This window comes from Acomys minous (genome assembly GCF_964271855.1).
Source record: "Acomys minous genome assembly, chromosome: 10".
In the NCBI taxonomy this organism is placed as follows: domain Eukaryota; kingdom Metazoa; phylum Chordata; class Mammalia; order Rodentia; family Muridae; genus Acomys; species Acomys minous.
Genome location: NC_140491.1, coordinates 97184734 through 97206155, shown reverse-complemented (window position 1 = coordinate 97206155; position 21422 = coordinate 97184734).

The following is a 21422-nucleotide window of genomic DNA, read 5'->3' as shown; positions in this document are numbered from 1 at the left end:
TGTTAAAATCAAATGCTGGTAGGATACTCAGACACCACATAGAGATGGCTAAGTGGTTAAGAGTATACTACTTGCTTTTACAGAAGATCTGAATTTGATTTCTAGAACCTACCTTAAACAACTCATACCACCTGTAACTACAGGCTCAGGAAATCCAATGTCTTCTTCTGACCTCCTCAGGCAACCCACATGTATGACATATATTCACACATACATACACACAGATAAAACTAAAAAGTAACTTTTAAAAAAGAAATAAAGAAAGAGTGACAAGAAGAAAGGTATGTAGGAAGAAAGGAAAAACAAACAAACAAACAAACAAACCAGATCATGCATTGTGCTGTTAAGGATGTAAGAAAAAAAAAATACAACTGATCTGGAACACAAGCTAGATTTTTTTTTTTAGTAGCCAAACATTTAACTGTTACAGGACACTGCAAATGCCTTCTTGGGCATTTATTCCAGAGGAACAAAATTTGAACACAGATGTTTAGAGTAGCTTTACTTATAATAATAAAAAAAACTGGAACAAACCCTTTCATAAGTAGAACAAACCATATTCCATATAATAGAACATTATTCAATTAATAAAACAATCTGGATGAATCCCCAGAAAATTATGATTAATAAACATATCCAATCTTAAAAGGTTACATAATATGCAATCATATAGTAGATACTTGTGCTTTAAGTAAGTGTGTTGGAGAAATGGATATGGCTAAAAAAAAATGATAACATAAAGGATTTTGTAAACATAGAAATAGTCTCACAGCTGATGGAAACAGATGCAGAGGCCCACAGCCAAACAATAGGCTGAACTCAGGGAGTTTTGCGGAAGAGTGGGAGGAAGGATTGAGGGAGTCAGAGGGGTCAAGGCCACCACAAGAAGACTTACAGAGTAAACTCATCAGGGCCCATGGGGACTCACAGAGACTGAACCACCCACTAAAGAGCATGCACATGCTGGACCTATACCACTTACACATATGTAGCAGATGTGCGGCTTAGTCAACATGTAGGTCCCCTAACAATAAGAACAGAGGCTCTCTATTGCCTATCTTTGGATCCCTTTCCCCTAGCTGGGCTGCCAGTGGAAGGAGATGAGCTTGGTCCTGCAGCAACATCAGGTTCCAAGACAGATTGACACCCCTTGGGCCCCTTTTCTTCTCTCAGAAGAAGGAACGGGGAATGGGGTGAGAAGTGTGATGGTAGGGCTGGGAGGAGAGGAGAGAGGGGGCTGGAATCAGGCTATAAAGTTAGTAAATAAAAATTTTAAATTATATTACAAAATAAATTGTCTTTATCTTATCTGTAAATATCAATATTGCATTTATAACATTATCTCAATCTTGAACATCTATGGCTCAAATGCAGCAGCACCCACATTCATCAAAGAAACATTACTAAAGCTTAAATCACACGTTGAACCACACAGATTAATAATAGGAGTCTTCAACACCCAACTCTCACCAATAGATAGATCATCATCAAGAAAGAAACAGAGAAATAATGAAACTAATAGATAACATGAATCAAATGGACCTAATAGATAGCTACAGAACATTTTACCCAAACACAAAAGGATATATGTTCTTCTCAGCACCTCATGGAACTTTCTCCAAAATTGACCATATACTTGGCCACAAAGCAAGCTTCAACAGATACAAGAAGATGGAAATAAGCCCTTGCAACTTATCAGACTGACATGGATTAAAACTGGAACTCAACAACAACACAAACAACAGAAAGCCTACAAATTCATGGAAACTGAACAATTCCCCTATTCAATGACCTTTGAGTAAGGGATGAAATAATAAAGAAATTAAAGACTTCATAGAATTCAATGAAAATGAAGGCACAGTGTATCAAAATTTAAGAAACACAATAAAAGTAGTGCTAAGAGGAAAGTTTATAACACTAAGAACCTTCATAAAGAGATTGGAGAGATCTCATGTTAGCAACTTAAGAGCACACCTGAAAGCTCTAGAACAAAAAAAAGCAGACACACCCAAAAGGAGTAGATGACTGGAAAACATCAAGCTTAGGACTGAAATCAATAAATTAGAAACAAAGAGAATGAGTCAAAGAATCAACAAAACCAAGAGCTGGTTCTTTGAGAAAATCAACAAGATAGACAAATCCTTAGCCAAACTAACTAAAAGGTAGAGAGTACTCTAATAAAAAAAATCAGAAATTAAAATGGAGACATAACTACAAATGTTGAAGAAATCTAAAGAATCATTAGAACTTACTTCAAAAGCCTATATGCCACAAAATTTGAAAATCTCCACAAAATGGACACTTTTCTTGGTAGATGCTACTTACCAAAATTGAGTCAAGAACAGGTAAACAAATTAAATAATCCTATATCTCCTAAGGAATTAGAAGTAGTCATCAAAAGTCTCTCAACCAAAAAAAAAAAAGCCCAGTGCCAGATGGATTCAGCACAGAATTCCACCAGACCTTCAAAGAAGAGCTAATGCCAATTCTCTCCAAAAAATTCCTCAAAATAGAAACAGAAGGAATATCATCAAACTTGTTCTATGAGGCCACAATCACCTAACAAAGAAAGAGAATTTCAGACTAATTTCTCTTATGAACACTGATACAAAAATACTCAATAAAATACTGGCGAGCCAAATTCAAGAACACATCAAAAATACCATTCATGGGGGCTGCACAGCAGCCACTGGGTTCAAAAGATGAGGTCCTCAATGCATTCTGAAGGGGATGATTGTGTTCCAGAGCTACACAGAAATGTTCACCACAGAGAGTGGCCTGATTGGGAGGAAACACATAGAGTAGTATATTAGAAATATTCAAGCCAAGATCATCCAAGATGGTGTAGATCGCAAACCATCAGACACAGATGGTATCTGATGCATGGAAGAGTAGTGACTGCACATCCACCAAAGGACCATACTGAGAGCTCCAAAACACAGTGCTGGTGTTTCCCAGAAAGAAGGAAATCCTATCATGTGGATTGTCCATGCCCTCCTGCCGCAGGACCATGGGTCCAGCTCTAGTGAGCTCCCAGACCCCGGGCCACTGCTGCTGCTGCTTTGGCTTGCAGCCTGGGTGGCATTTGAGGAGAGGGTGCTGTTCAAGTTGAGCCCTAGTGAGAATTGCACCACCCATACCACAAGCTTCACAGGCCTCCTCTCACAGGCCAGGGCTATGCTCAATGCCGAGAGCTGAATCATGCAGAGGTGGATATTAGGGGCAGCACTGAGGCAGGAACCCATGGAGGATGGAGCATGCAACGGAACCAGACTCGGGAGGCGTGAATCAACAGAGCCACCAGTTCCCCTGGACAAGAAGCTGAGCTGGGCCAACATCAATGGTTTCTGCCAGCAACTCAATGAAGACTTTGAGGGGCCTCCACCTGCCACCTGCTTGATGGCCCACAAGATTCAGTACCCACAGGAGTAGGAGGCCATCCAGGCCTTGAAGGCCAGCAACAATATGGCAAATTAAATGGGAGCAGGAGAGCTGGCCCTGAGGACATGGGAGCAAGTGAGCCAGACCTGGAGTCATGGGAGCCAGAGAGTTGGCCCTGCCCTGAGGACACAGGAGCGGGAGAGCCGGCCCTGCCCAGAGCACTCAGGAACAGGAGAGCCAGTCCTGCCCTGAGGACACAGGAACAGGAGAGTGGGTCCTGCCCTGAGGTCAAGGGAGGAGGCCCTGATCCAGAGCTCTGAGTCGACCTCACCCCAACATCTATCCCACATATAACCTGCTGGAACACATGAAGGCACTGGACCTGTAGATTCAAAGATTAAGAACACCCTGACACACAGCAACAATGGGATATCCGACTTCAGTCCCAGTAATGATAGTGTAGGCCTCAAACCAGACTTGTAGCAATGAACATTTGAAAGTAAACATGTGGACAAAAAGCTATACTGAATAATACACTACAGCTTCTGTGACAAGATTTTTTGTTTGTTTATTTGTTTGTTTTATATTACTGGGGGGAGAAGAGGGATTTTGGTACATGACATGTAAATCATAGACATTCAGTAAAATTAAAAAATATATATACCATTCATCATGACCAATTAGCCTTCATCCCAGGCATGCAGGAGTGGTTCAATATAGAGAAATCTATCAATTTAATCCATCATGTAAACAAACTGAACAAAAAAAAACCATACAATCAACTCCTTAGATGCTGAAAAAGCAGTGGACAAAATCCAACACCCATTCATGTTAAAAGTCTTGGAGAGATCTGGGATACAAGGCACATACCTAAACAGTAAAGGAAATCTACAGCAAGCCTATAGCCAACATCAAACTAAATGGGGAGAAACTTAAATCAATTCCACTGAAATCAGAGACATGGCAAGGATGTTTACTCTCTCCATATCTCTTCAATATAGTGCTTGAAGTCCTAGCTAGAGCAATAAGACAACTAAAAGAGATCAAAGGGATACAACTTGGAAAGGAAAAAGTCAAATTATCACTTTTTGCAGATGATATGATGGCATACTCAAATGACCCCAAGAATTCTACCAGAGAGCTCCTACAGCTGATGAACACCTTCAGCAAAGTGGCTAGATAAAAAATTATTTCAAAAAAATTGGTACCTCTCCTTTATAAAAAAGACAAACATGCTGAGAAAGAAATTAGGGAAACAACACCCTTCACAATAGCCACAATAAACAAAAAGTATCCTGGTGTAACTCTAAGCAAGCAAGTGAAACACCTATATGAAAAAACCTCAAGTGTCTAAAGTTCTTTTCTTCAAAGGTGAATTGTCACACACGTCTTTGACTTGATTGATTAGAATTACACCAAGATACTTTATATTATCATATTATTTGTTACTATCATCAAAGGTGTTGCTTCCCTAATTTCTTTCTCAGCCCATTTGTCTTTTCTATAAAGGAGGGCTACTGATTTTTTTAAATCTTGTATCTACTTTGCTGAAGGTATTGTGAAAGGTATTGTTTTCCTGATCTCTATCTCAGTCCCTTTGTCATTTGTACATAAAAGGACTACTGATTTTTTTAGTTAATTTTGTGTCCTGCTACTTTGCTGAAAGTTTTTAAAAGTTGTAAAAGTTCCTCACTGAATTTTAGGGTGTCTTATTTATACAATCCTATCATCTACAAATAAAGGTACATTGACTTCTTTATTTCCTATTTGTATTCCCTAAGTCTTCTTCAATGTTCATATTGCTCCATCTAAGATTTCAGCTACTATATTGAATAGGTATGGAAAGAATAGACAACCTTGTACTGTTTCTTATTTTAGTGGAAATGTTTTGAGTTTATCTCCATTTATGTGGATGTTGGCTGTGGTGTTGCAGATATTGCCTCTATTATTTTGAGGTGTGTATTTTGTATCCTTAGTCTCTTCAGAACTTTTATCATGAAGGAGTGTTGGATTTTGTCAAAAGCCTTTTCTGCATCTAATGAAATGATTGGGTGGTTTTTGTCTTTCAATCTGTTTATATAGTGTCTTAAATTTATTGATTATACATATTGAACCATTCATGTATCTCTGGGATGATGCCTACTTGATCATGGTGGATGATCTTTTTGATGTGTTCTTGTATTTGGTTTCCAAGTATTTTATTAAGAATTTGTGTATCTGTGTTTATAAGGGAAATTGGTCTCTGACACTTTTTCTTTGTTAATTCTGTTTCTGGTTTGGTTATCAAGGTAACTGTGACTTCATAAAATGAATTGGGAAATGGTCTTTCTGTTTCTATTTTGTGGAATACTTTGAAAAGTATTGAAAGTCTGATGGAATTATGCACTGAGCTTTTTTTAGTTGGAAAATATTTAATGACTGGATTTATTTAACTAAAGGTCTCTTTAAACAGCTTATCTGATCTTTATTTAACTTTAGTAGGTGGTACATCTTGAGAAATTTATCAATGTATTTTAGATTTTCCAATTTGGTGGAGTACAGGTTTTTTGAAGTATGTCCTTATGATTCTCTGTGGCTGTTGTCATGGCCCCCTTTTCATTTCTAATTTTCTGAATTTACTCCTCTATCTATCTATCTATCTATCTATCTATCTCTGCCATTTAGTTAATTTTGTTAGTATTTTTTCAATATTAGTGATTTCTCAAAGAAATGCTTGTTTCATTGATTCTTTATATTGTTTTTGTTTTTGTTGTTTCTATTTTATTGATGTTAGTCCCACGTTTGATTTTTTTTTCTTGCCATCTACTTCTATGGCATATTATTTCTTCTTTTGTTCTAGCACTTTCAAGGGTACCATTAAGTTACTAATATGAGATCTTGTTTTCATTTTTGCTCAACTCTAAAAAGTGTTTACATTTTTCTTTCTTAAGTTCTATCTTGACCCATTTTTCATTAAGTAGTATGTTGTTCATTTTCAAGTGGAAAAGAAACTTAAAAAAAAAAAAAGGACCAGTAAATGTCAAGGGCTGTGCAAGAGGAACAGCAAAACAGCTTTAGAACTCATGGAATGTTGCCCATCCATTAATACAACCACAATGGGTGTGCCTCAGGAGGCAGAGCCCCAGGACTATGTGTCCTGAGGAAGTTATGCTGTTAAAGAGCATCACTGTTTGTTGCACTTGTGGTCAGCAGATCCCTCCTAATCTATAAGTTGTATGAAAACTCTAAGGGAGCTTCCAGTCCCTCACTGGGCAGTACCATTGGCATTTCACTTACAATAATAATGCTTGATTTTTTTCAGGCATTGCTGCTGGAACAGATTAATGATTCAACCACCACTCTTGGAAAGAACCTAGAGATGTAGATTATTAGCAATGACCACTACTACCCATAGAAAGAATTTGAAAAAATAGATTGTTTAGTAAGGTCAGGTAACGGTATTTTTGCTAGTGGCTTTGATGTAGAAATTCTTAGGGAACAATTTGTTAGAAAAGTACACCCTTATATTTTTGTTGTGAGCCTAGCCTTTAATGTCTGAGCCATCTCTCCAGCCCAGAAGAGTACACTCTTAATAGTTGGGCTAGGGACTGTTTGAGGTTGGCAAGCAAAGCAATACCACAATTAGCACTAGCTGACATGACTCTCACTGAAGTTGGGCCTCAAGGTAATTCCTTTCTTATACCCATTTTGGGCTCAGTTTCCTGATATGGTTTAATAAAAATTGTTAATGAGTAGATGTGCACCTTGAAGATTTAATGTAGAAATGGCTGATTGTTTTTTTATATAAAAGTTTAGATTTGTGATTCTTTTAAGATTTTTATAAGATTAAGATAATTGAATATTCTTTTATAATTGCACATTGTAGCCTGCTAGTAAAGAAAAACTGGCTGAGAAATCACCTTACTTACTCACACCTTGTTAATATATAACAAGTTGCTTAGTTACTAATTTATCTGGGTTCTTGTGATTAATTTCTTTTTCATATTTGTTTCTCGCCCATAATATGTAAAACATTTGATCATGTGAGGATATTGGGGAATGGTTTTTTTTATATATACTCATTGTAATCATTTACTTAAGGAGAAAGAGAATGGAACCACATTGTGATTTTTGTGCTGCTTGAATTTTTTGTTGGGATATATAGGCTGTGGGAGAAATAATAAAGCTGATTTGGAGCTTTGCTCCATCCATGAAATGTGTGTGTGTGTGTGTGTGTGTGTGTGTGTGTGTGTGTGTGTGTGTGTAGTTACTAAAGCTTGTTGGAACTTGTTTGCTAGAGTTTGTCTTACCTTATTATCAAGTGTAAGTGTATGTGTGTGGTCTTTTTCTACTTTTATTTTTTAGATGGTAGCTACTTTCAGTAGCAGCCCCTGCCAGAAGCCACCCAGCTCTGGCCATCAGGCAATAACCATCAGTTCTGGAATTTGCTTGCCACCATCAGTGGAAGGCCCCAACAATGGTAATAACCTATCCCAGCCTGAAGAATCACGCTCCCCCTACCCACCTCACATAAAGTCTGCTGTATTACGAGCCAGATACTTGTCTATGACCTACCTTGGTTTGCACTGTGGTATTGAAGCTGGTCTTCAACAAGTAAGATGTTTTAAAGGGTATCTTGTCTGCTTCTCTGTTGCTGAGATGAAATAGCATCACTAAACGCAACTGAGGGCAGAAAAGATTTAGTTGCCTTACAGGTTACAATCCATGACTGGAGAAAAGTTAAGGTAGGAACCTGGAGGCAGGAACTAAAGAGGGGACCATGAAAGAGCCCTTATTACTGACTTGTTCCCAGGCTCAGGTTCAGCTACCTTTCTTATGCAGCCCATTGTCACCTGCCCATGGATGGGACTGCTCACACTGGGCTGGGCTCTCCTACATCCAGCAGCAATCAAAAAAATGCCCACCCTCACATGTCTGCAGTCCACTGTGATAGGAGTAATTTTTCAATTAAGGCTCCCTCTTCAAGTTGACAACCAAGATTTTCCACATGCAGGGTAAAGACATTGGTCAAGCAATACTGATGATCTGAGTTCAATTACCAGAACCCATGTAAACATGAAAGAAAAGAACCAATTCTACACAAGTTGTCTTCACATTTCCACACACATGCCATGGCATGCTCACAACAACACACATACTATACAGACAGCATACACAAACAATAATGATACATAAAATTTTAATTGTTTTTGGATGCTTTGGGGGCATATAGGGTTTACACTGAAGCATTAGTATATGCTTGGATAAGCCTTGTTTCATATTCTAGTTATTGTGCTATATAGAGCCAATTTCTAAGACACTGGGCTAAAAGCTATTCCAAAGCTAGTGAGCATCTAACCTCCTTACTCTCTCTAGGCTAAGACAAGAAGATTTGAAGTTCAATGTGAGCCTGGGCTATACAAGAACATCATGTTTCAAAGAAGGAGAGGAGGAGGGTAGGTCAGGGGTCCAGCACATGTATAGCAAGCATGAGTTGGCTTGATTGAGTTCAATCTGCACTACTGAGAAAGGGAGAGAGGTCACAACACTTGTACAAGACTGCTGTAGCACCTCTCCTTCCTACCCCATAGTAAAGTTCCATCCAAAAATCCATTATTCATCTCTGTAACTGCCTTGCAGTATTTTGTCACACCCTCTATTCAGATATCTTCTGCTAATCTCTCTATTGTTGTGAAACTAGCAGGCTATATTCTAAATTTCTTTTCAATCACAGTCCCTCAGGAGACTTAAAAACACATTACCCTCAGGCAAGATAACATGCTTTCATTTTACAGAAAAAATAAAACACAACTACAGTCCCCAACCTTCCCTAATGTTCAAAACTAAATCTATAAACATTAAAATTGAAGGAGAAATTAACCTTAAAGGAATAAATTTTGATTTTAAAGCAAACATTTAGAACGCTCACTATAATTTATTATCTGTGTGCGATAGTATCAAAGCAAACCATCGAGGTTGACTGAGGACACTGGAATCATGGGTCTAGCTTTTTCTTAATATCATAGGTATAAGAGTATATTACTTGTTTAATGTAAAGTGCTAGTTCATATTTAGAAAAATAGACTCCTGCTTGGAAGAAAGAAAATACTTTGAACAGTACTCTTAACAATGTCTTCATCGTACTATTACATATTCTTCTGGTAAGCTGAAATCAACAGCAAAAATGCCCCCACTTTATTTCAGTAAGAGTGAAGACAATTTTAAAATTTATGTAGTAAAAACAATATGTGTGAGCCACCTGTTTGCTTTTTAACTAAATGGATTGGTATGGAATGACAGCTGCTGCAAAACCAACAACACTTCAAGTACTATATATTACTTTGCCAAGAAGACTAAAATTTGGTATCATTTGCTTTATTATCATGGGACACGTTAATAATCCTACAGAAAAGAACTGCAGTGAATATTTCTAGCCACTAAGTGTCACTGTTCATTTAAAATTTTTAAAACTGTACTGACAGGGCACGGTGACTCAGAATCTCTTGAATGAGGTCAGTCAGGAAAAAGAAAGATCCAGTTACATAACACACACTCACAGTAAAGCACAGACTCTAGCATTAGTGTAAACTGCATAGAGAAATTCCTAGAGATAGAGGTGTTGCTCTCATTGGAATGCCAACTGATCAAATCAGACATTTGTGAGCTTAAATAAGGTTTGAGCTACACTAAGCCTCATAATCTGTTTTTACCAATATAAATGCCAAAATTGAATTGCCACTATAAAGTCTGCCAAGTTTCTTTGTATTGTATGTCTGCTGTTTTCCTTGATAGTGCCATCAATAAACATGTCTGGGGATCAACTGCTTGCGATCAGATATGCCACATTCATTGTTTCAAGATGAGTTGAAACTGTACAAAACGCCGGTGCCAGAGAGGGTCTGTTCAAAATTGAGCATTTGACAGGAAAAGTAAGGCAGAATCCCTATACCCTGTACCTAAAGGCCTAGAATATTAGGACATTTTTCTCAATGTTTACTAGCTACAGCCTTCATTTCCTAAGCACACATAAATTTTAGAGAAAGTCATGACACAATCCATTCTGTGGTCAATTCTTTGGTCCGTACTATAAGAGCATGAAATTTCCTTGAACCTAAAAGTAGAGAACATCACATACAGATGATCTGAGGTGCACAAATAAGCCTAGGCAGAGTATTTTGTAGACAATCAAAAGAACTGGGAAAGGGGTAAACATGAGCTACATGGACTAAAAGAACTTTTGGAAAAAAGACAGAAATGAAAACATAAGGTCAATAAATATTAACTCATGCAAAATAAAAGATAACAGAAACAACTAAAATTATAGAAAATAAGAATGACACTTTTAAAACAGTATATTCAGAACATTAATTAGATAAAGTTGCACAGGAAAGCTTTGAAGTAGCAGGTGAAAACTTAAAAATAATGTAAACACACACACACATACAAACATAATTTAGATACAGTTCAAGATTCTTTAAAAATGATGAAATGTAGCCAGGTATTGTGACACATCTTTAGTCTCAAGTACTCAAGGCAGGAGGATTTCTATGAGCTCAAGGCCAACGTGGTCTACAAAGCAAATCTCAGGCCAGCCAGGACTACACAAAGAGATCTTATCTTTAAAAACAAACAAACAAACAAACAAACAAAGTTGGGCAAGGTGGCACACACTTTTAATCTCAGCACTTGGGGAGCCAGAGGCAAGCAATCTGTTTGAGTTTGAGGCCAGCCTGGTCTATAAGCTGAGTCCAGGTCAGCCAGGAAACCCTGTCTTAAAAACACAAAAACAAAAGGCAAATAAATAAATAATTTAAATGTCTCATGCCCAGCATACCATTTTCTTGAAAAGATAGTCTGCACTCCTGACAGGAAGCAGGCAGGCTGGCTACAGATCTTCACTTCTCCTCCTGCTTCTCCAGAGACAATCCCCACTCTCATCTTCAGCTCTGTTTCAGAACACCTGCTCTGGGGTCTCTTTCTTCTTCTGCCCCTCTCCCTCATGGATCAGGAGGATCTTCTCCAAATCATCCTTCCCCCCAACATATCCCATTATCCCAGCCTCCAACAGCAGCAGGCATTCCCTGGGAACATACTAGATGATCAGGCCAGGGAGACAAGCAAACTAACTGAAGAGTTTCTTTGCTCACTCCTCTCTTCCTAATTCAATCCTCCAGTCTCACCCCTAGCTCTGCAACAGAACACCTGTTGTAACCTTCTTTCTCCTATCCCTGCCCATATCTCCGGTGGATCACCCAGACTTTGCCCTCCTCTCACCTGCACTCATTGCTTTATCTCAGCAGGCATTCCCTGCTAACCCATGGGGCACTCTTGCCAGGAAACACATAGGCACAGTAAAGATCTACCCCTCTCCTCAAAATCATCTGTAGCTCTATAATAGACATTCTGCGGTGACCTCTCTTCATGCCCTGCCCCATTTCAAGGAGACTAAATAAGCAGATCCTGGGGAGACACCCTATTACCCTCCCTCCTGTGAACCTCCTCAATCCCTAGCCTGTCCCCATTCCTAAGTGTCAACCCCCCAATACCCAAAAACATATTGTACCTCGAACCCCAGTGTCCAGACCTTATCAGGTCCACAAACATTTTCCTAAAAAGAAACTCACAACCATCACAGTCTCCTAAAATCCAGAGAGAAAACAGAAGCCAAGGAACAAAACACCCATCCAAAAATAAAAATAAAAATGAAACAGGAACACTTAGAGCAACTATAATCTTCCAGATCCCAGATGCCTATATGCCAGCTTAAAATCACTAAGAGCCGGGAAAATATGTCTCCACTAGGGCCCAGAAGGCCCTCGATATCCCAACATAAGTGAAACACAAGAAAAATACCTTAGCTCAGCCTGTATGGATATGATAGAGGTCTTTAAAGAATAAATAAATAAATCCCTTAAAGAAATTCAGTAAATTCATAGAAAAAGGGGAATAAGTCCATTAAAGAAATCCAGAAAAACACAGTGGAAGAAAATATATAAAACTATTTAAGACATGAAAATGGAAATATAAACCAAAATAAATAAATAAATAAATAAAACCAATCCAAAGTGAGAGAATACGGGAAATTAAAAATTTAGAAATTTGAACAGCAACTATAGAGGCAAGCTTAACCAGCAGAATACAAGGGATAAAAGGAAGAATAATCAGTCACTGAAGATACATAGAAGAAATTGATACATCAGTCAAAGAAAATATTAAATCAAAAAACTTCTGATACGAAACATCCAGAAAATCTGGGACATTTTGAATAGACTAAATCTAATAATAATAAGAATAGATGAAGGAGAAGAAACCCAAGCCAAAGATACAGAAAATATTTTCAACAAAATCATAGAAAAAATTCCCCTATCCTAAAGAAGACGATGCCTATCAAAGGTACAAGAAGCATATGGAATACCAAATAGATTGGACCAGAAAAGAAAGTCTCCTCTACCCATAATAATAAAAACACTACACATACAGGAAAATATTAAAAGCTACAAGGAAAAAAAGAAGTAACATAGATGTAGACCTACTAGAATTACACATCATTTCCCAATGAAGACTAGAGACTAGAAGAACAAGGACAAGTGTGCGGCAGACTCTAAGAGACCACATATGTCAGCCCAGTCTACTATACCCAGGAAACTTTCAGTCACCACAGATGGAGAAAATCAGAATTCAATGATAAAACCAAATTTAAGCAACTTAGATATTTGCTTAGATATTTATCTACAAATCCATCCCTATAGAAGGTGCTATAAGGAAACCACAAGGTCAAGAGGTTAAGAACAACCATGAAAACACAGGGAGTAAATAATCTGAGACCCACAAATTCAAAACAAGCACACACACACACACCACCACCACCACCACCACCACCACCACCACCACCACCACCACCCACAACAAAAAAGTAACAGGAATCAACAGTCATTGGTCATTGATATCTCTCAGGATCGACAGTCTCAATCCCCAACAGAAAGACAGAGACTAACAGAATGAATACAAAAACAAGATCCATCCTTCTGCTGCATTCAAGAAATACACTTCAACATCAAGAATGAGTGTTAGAGTTATGGGTTAGAAAAAAAATGTTCCATTCAAATGGACCTAAGAGGCAAGCTGCTGTAGCCATTTCATTATCTGACAAAATAGACTCCAAACCAAAACTAATCATAAGAGATAGGGAAGGACACTATATACTTATCAAAGAAAAAAATCTATCAAGATAACACTTCAATTCATAACATCTATGTCCTAAACACAAGGGCACCCAAATTTGAAAAAGAAACACTACTACATCTTAAATCACATATTGACACTCACACACTGATAGTGAAAGACCTTGATGCCATATATTCACCAACGAACAGGTCATCCAGACAAAAACAAAACAGAGAAATAATGAAACTAATGAATGTTATGACTCAAATGGACCTAACAAATATCTACAGAACATTCCACCCAAACACACACACACACACACACACACACACACACACACACACACACACACAAATCTACCTTCTTCTCAGCACCTCATAGAACCTTCTCCAAAACTGACCACATACTCAGTCACAAAGCAAGTCTCAACAGATACAAGAAAACTGAAATACTCCCAGAATCCTATCAGATAACTGTAGACTAATGGTAGATATCAACAATAGAAACAAGATAAAGCTTACTAACTCTTGGAAACTGAACACCTCTTTACTGAATTTTTAAAAATGAATCAATACTGAAATTAAGAAAGAAATTTAAAAACTTTCTTGAATGAAAATAAATACACAACATAATCAAAATTATGAGACACAAAGAAAGCATATCTACAAGGAAAGTTCTTAGCACTAAATATCTACGTTTAAAAAAAAAGAAAGAAAAGAAAATTGGAGAGATATCATCATTAGCAGCACAGCTGAAAGCTGCAGAACAAAAAGAAGAAATCACACTAAAAGGAGTAGATCACAAGAAATAATCAAACTTGGAGCTGAAACCCATAAAATAGAAACAACAAAATTAATACAAAGAATCAACAATACAAAGAACTGGTTCTTTGAGAAATCAATAAGATTGACAAGCCATTAGCCAAATTAACTAAAAGGGGAGAGATAAGATCTAAATTGACAAAATTAGAAAATGGGAAAATCCAGAGAATTGTAACAACATGCTTCAAAAACCTGTACTTCACCAAATTAGAAAATCTAAAAAAAATGAATAAATTTATCAATATATACCACTTACCAAAATTAAATCAAGATCAGATAAGCAATTTAAACAGGCCTATAATCCCTAGTGGAGTAGAAGTCATTAAAAATCTCCCAACCAAAAAAAGGATAGGGACAAATGGTTTTTAGCACAGAACTCTACCAAACTTTCAAAGAAGTCTGTAGTGGAAGTTTTAGTTTCTTTACAATCTCAGCTATGCTATGTAAATTTTGTTTTTTGTTTGTTTGTTTGTTTGTTTGTTTTTAATCCCAAGATTGAGATATGGGACTGTCTTAGTTTATCCACAGCTGATAATAGTCTCCTACGGCTAGGGGAAGAGCATGGTCTTTGCCAGCTGCATATAGTTTAATTCTGAGGACTCTCAGAGGGTATAAATATCATAGTCAGAGAGAGGATGCTTCAAGAGAGAGAAAAGGATGCTTCACAGACACTTCAAGGGACAAAGTAAGAGAAAGAGAGGCTTTGATGAGACAGTTGACAGTTGGAGAAGGAAGAAGGCTGCTGCTAGATCTCCTCATGACTGAGATTGGTATTGCCCCAAAGGACCTGATGACCCTAACCAGCCTTCTAACCTGCTTTCTGCCATATCTATGGTCAGGGGAATGGAAGGGAGGTAGAGATATTAAGAAATCCTAAATAAAGTCGTGTTTTAAAACTGGCACCTACAGAAGTGTTAATGCCAATACTCCTCAAATTATCTCACAAAATAGGGCAGAGGAAATATTGCCAAATTCATTTTATGACGTCACAGTTACCCTGATACCTAAACAACATAAAAACTCAACAAAAAGGAAAAGAAAAACATAAATACAAACCAATTTCTCTTATTAACATAGATCCAGAAATTATCAATAAAATACGTGCAAACCAAAGCTAAGAGCACATCAAAAAACATCCACCATGATCAAGTAGGCATCATTACAGAGATGCATGATTCAATATATGAAAATTAATAAATGTAAGACACTATATAAACAGACTGAAAGGAAAAAGCCACACAACCATCTTATTAGATGACAAAAATTCCTTTGACAAAATCCACCACCCTATTCATGATAAAAGTCCAGGAGAGAGTAAGGATACAATGGACATACCTAAAGATAATAAAGTAGTTTGCAGTAAGCCCAGAGTGAACAGTAACTTAAATAAGAAGAAAGTCAAAGTATTTCCCTTAATTTCAGGAACAAAACAAGGTTATCCTCTCTCTCCATACCTATTCAATATGGTACTACTTGAAGTCTTAACTAAAGTAATAATACAATTAAAGGAGATCAAGGTGATACAAATTGGAAAAGAAGACGTCAAAGTATCTTAATTTGAAGATGATATAATAGCATACCTAAATAACCCTAAAAATTCCCTGGGAACTCCTACAACTGGTAAACACTTTCAGCAAAGTAGTATGATGCAAAATTTACTCACAAAAATCAGTAGTGCTCCTATGTCCAAATGACAAAAGGTATGAGAAAGAAATCATGAAAACAACACCTTTCACAATAGTCTAAAACAATATATCTAGGGGTAACACTAATCAAGCAAGTTAAAGACTTATGTGAAAGAAATTTCAAGTCTTTGAAGAAGATTTCAGAAGATGGAAAGAATCCCTATTGCTCATGATATTAATATAATAAAAATGGCCATCCTACCAAAAGCAATCTACAGATTTAATGCAATCCCCATCAAAATTACAACCTAATTCTTCACAGACTGTAAAAGAACATTTCTTAGCTTCATGTGAAAATACAGATACACAAAGAAAAACAAACAAACAAACAAAAAATACCTAGCACAATCCTGAGCAATAAAAGAACTGCTGAAGATCTCATCATTCTCAATTTTAATCTGCACTACAAAGCCATTGTAATAAAACAGCTTTGTATTGGCATAAAAACAGACATGGTGATTAATGGAATCTAACTGAAGCCTTAGACATAAGTTCATACACCTATGCACACCTAATATTTTATAAAGAAGCCAGAAATACATACTGGAAAAAAACAGCATCTCCAACAAATAGTGCTGGCTGGTAAAACTGGATGGATTCATGTATAAGAATAAAAATAGGGGAATATAGAAATGTACAGGGAAGATAGAACAAAAAGTAAATAAGTGTATATACTCCTCAACTTAATGCCTTAATTGTCAGTTACAAGATATTTTTAATTCGCTGATAAAGAATTTTGTATATAGATGCAAAATAAGTTCTAGATGCAGTGGTAGAGAATTCAAATGTAAGATTATTCTTCACACACATTATATACATATATATGTACTCTAATATGAGTTATTGTACCCATATAACTCAATTATAATACAAGTATAATACAAGGTTTAGTTCCAAAGCTTTGAAAGTGTTATCAAGCTGTTTAGGAGAAATAACTTATAAAAATTAATTGTTAGTAGATTAAATCATGGTCATTTCAATTGCAAGTCTACTTTTATCACAAGAATATACATCTTAGGCACAGAAGATATGACTCTATAGAAAGACAAGTTCTTCAAAAAAAACCCAGAGATATGAAGAATATGGCATTTAAAATGTCTTATGGGGGCTGGAGAGATGGCTTAGCGGTTAAGAGCACTGACTGCTCTTCCTGAGGTCCTGAGTTCAATTCCCAGCAACCACATGGTGGCTCACAATCATCTATAATGTGATCTGATCAGACTATACATAATAAATAAATCTTTTTAAAAAATGATTTATTACTTTAGAGATTCACAGACAGTGAGACAGATTAACTCCTGACAACACCGAGCCTACCCCAAAGAAGATGATGAACATCAAAGAACCTCCTTATGAAGATAGCTTCAAATGTGGCAAACTAGCCACATGGCAAAAGGTCTTCATTTCTACCACAGACAGAATTCTACCTAAAAAAAAGGACAAGCTTGGATACCAGCAGAGTTGACGGCCAAACTCTGCCAAGACAGGATAAGCAAGTCCTCAATAGTTCCTGCCTCACAAATATGTCTGTCACATATATTGGGCCAGAAGGCTGAAGAAGATACTCCAATGTGATAGAGAGTTCTGGGTGAATATCCAAATAGAATACTGTCTCTGTCATCTTTTCATTTGGAAAGCTACTAACCTGCACTCCCGGCATACTCAGATAATCAAGTTTACCCCTTCTCAAGTCTCTGAGGGAGTTGAAGACAAGGTAGCTTAGTTTTACAATGAAGCATAATTGTTTAGGGGTTAAAATGTTATTGGGTCTAGATAGGTGTTCTAAATTGATAATGACAATATGTGATGGAGATTGATTTACATTCAGAAATTTAGATGCACCAAGATAGGAAAGATGTCTTCTTCAAGGATTTCACATACAAATAGCCAAAATACTAAGAATGTAACATTTATATAATTCCTGATTGTGTCATGGTTCTTCTTGCCATAGGTAATCTATTGTTTATATGTGTAATAAAATAAATGTATATGTACAAAAATAAAATAATATTTACAAAATAAAAATAAATCAATACCTGTCACTTCCCTCAAAACTCCACTCCAAATGGATCAACATAAAATCACATACACTGAATCTGATAGAAGAGAAAGTAGGGAATAACTTTGAATTGGCACAGGATAATAATTTCTGAGCAGAACACCATGAGTGCAGGCACGAAGATAACAGTTAATAGATGGGACCTCATACAACTGAAAATCTTCTATAAAACAAAAAATACTGTTAATTGGACAAAACGGTAGCCTACAGAATGGAATTTTTTTTTTACCAACTCCACATCCAATATAGGACTAATATCTAAAATAAAAACAACTCAAGAAATCTGGTATCAAAAAAACCAAATAATCCATTTTAAAAATGAAGTACCAATCTAAGCAGAAATATTTCAATAGAAGAAATTCAAATGGCTAAGAGACCCTTAGAAAAATATTCAACAACCTTATTCATCAAGGAAATGCAAATCCAAATGACTATGAGATACCATCTTATAACTGTCAAAATTGCTAAGACCAATAATAAAAATGACAGCTCATGCTGGCAAGAATGTGGAACATGGGGGACGCTCCTCCACTCCTCCATTACCAGTGAGAATGAAAACTTGCTCAGCCATTATGGAAATTAGTATGGCAGTTCCTCAGAAAGATGGGAATCCATTGCCTCAAGATTCAGCTATACCCAATAGTAATTAAAACAGCATGGTACTGGCACAGCAATAGGCTAGTGGATCAATGGAATCGAACTGAAGACCCAGAGATGAATCCACACACATTTGCTCACTTGATTTTCAACAAAGAAGCCAAATCCATTCAATGGAAAAATGACAGCATCTTCAACAAATGGTGCTGGTCTAACTGGATGTCTACATGTAGAAAAATGCAATTAGACCCCTATTTGTCACCATGCACAAAACTCAAGTCCAAGTGGATTAAAGACCTCAACCTAAAACCACAAACATTAACCCAGTTAGAGGAAAAAGTGGGGAAGAGTCTGGAACTCATAGGCACAGGAGACAACTTCCTGAACAGAACACCAACAGCCCAGGCCTGAACATCAAAAATTAATAAATGGGACCTCATGAAGCTGAGAAGCTTCTGTAAAGCAGGTGACACTGTCAAGAGAACAAAGTGACAGCCTACAGACTGGGAAAAGATCTTCACCAACCTTGCATCTGACAAAGGTCTAATATCCAAAATATATAAAGAACTCAATAAATTAAACACCACCAAACCAAATAACCCAATTGAGAAATGGGGTGCAGAACTAAACAGAGAATTCTCAACAGAGGAATATCAAATGGCTAAGAAACACTTAAAGAAATGCTCAACCTCCTTAGTCATCAGAGAAATGCAAATCAAAATGACACTGAGATTCCATCTTACACCCATCAGAATGGCTAAGATCAATAACTCAACTGACACCTCATGCTGGTGAGGGTGTGGAGAAAGAGGAACACTCCTGCATTGCTGGTGGGAATGCAAACTAGTACAACCACTTTGGAAAGCTATCAGGTACTTTCTCAGAAAAATGGGAATAAGGCTTCCTCAAGACCCAGCTATTCCACTCCTTGGAATATACCCAGAGGATGCACTACCACACAACAGGGACATATGCTCAACCATGTTCATAGCTGCCTTATTCATAATAGCCAGAACTTGGAAACAACCTACGTGTCCCTCAATAGAAGAATGGATAAAAAAAACTGTGGTACATTTACACTATGGAATACTACTCAGCTATTAAAAACAAGGAATTTCCAAAATTTGTGGACAAATGGATTGAACTAGAAATTGTCATAATGAGTGAGTTCACACAGAAGCAAAAAGAGCTAAATGGTATATACTCACTTATATCGAGACACTAGTCCAAGGTGTACGTCCTCATGAAAAACTGTACCCACCAGGATAGTGGGTAAGAGGGGAGGACATCCTATTGAGACTTTAGGTGTGAGAAGCCTGGGAGAAAGAGGAAATAGAAGGATCCAGTGGGTCCTGGAAAACTACAGGCAAGTCTGGGCCCTGGGGTCCTCCGCAAACTATGGCAACAGCCAAGGAAAAAATAGGCAGTAAACCTCGAACCCCTACCCAGACTAGCCGATGGACAGGACATTCTCCACTGGTGAGTGGAGAAGGAGATTTAACTTTCACACAAACTCTGGTGCACCATATTTGAACATGTCCCTTGGATAGAGATGCCTGCCGGCATCAGAGGAAAGATAATAGGTCACCAAGGAGAGACTTGATACCCTATGAGCATATACAGGGGGAGGAGGTCCCCCTCAGATACAGACATAGGGGAGGGGAGGGGAGTAGGGGGGAAGTGGGAGGAAGGGAGGAATGGGAGGATACATGGGATGGGCTAATAACTGAGATGTAATATGAATAAATTAATTTTAAAAAATAAATAATAAAAAAATAATAAAAAATTTAGCTATACCACTCTTGAGCATATACTCAACAGATGCTTCATCCTACCATACGAAGGTTGCTGAACAGTGTTCACTGCTGCTCTATTCATATTAGCCAGAAAATAACCTAGATGCCCCAGAACAGAAAAATGGATAAAGAAAATATGGTATGTTTACACAGTAGAGTATTACTCAGCTCTTTTTTTAAAAAATGGCATTATGAAATTTGCAGGCAAATAGATGGAACTAGAAAACAAATCATCCTGAGTAAGGTAATCCAGAACCAGAAATATAAATATGGAGTATATTCATGTATATTTGTATATTAGCCATTAAATAAATGATAACCAAGATACAATACAAAGAGTTTAGGTATAAAGGAAGGGACTAGGGAGGGATACATGGGTCTCCCTGGGAAGAAGAAATAGATCTTATGTGTGAACTGGGGCAGTGGGAAAGAGAATGGGAGAAAGGAGTGGGGAGGGGGAGGGGAAGCAGGGTTGAGAAAGGCAATGGAGATGAGAGACATCTAGAATTCAAGAGCATTTTAGATGTGCATTGGAAACTTCCTAAAATATATGAAAGTGATGCTAATAAAGTCTCCAAATAATCTGAGAGACAGAGTTGCAACTGCTATCTCTTGTCAGCAAATGAAGCTTCTAGTAATAGGTTTCATTCAGCTGAGTGTTTGGCCAAAGGGATTCCATGGAAATCTCCAAACAACCCACACTGTTGCCAAGACTATAGGTTGCTCTCCACAAACTGACACAAGGCCCCATTGCTGAAGATGATTCCCACACAGCTCAGTGAACACAGCAAAGTCAAGTTGGTGCTTACCTAGAGCCTTCACACCTATGTGATGGCATATTTTGGTACAGGATGGTACTCTGCATGCTACCAAAATAGAAAGGAGATGAAGGCCATACCCACGAGTGCTTGGAGGACCAAAACTCAGAGGCTAGAAAGCA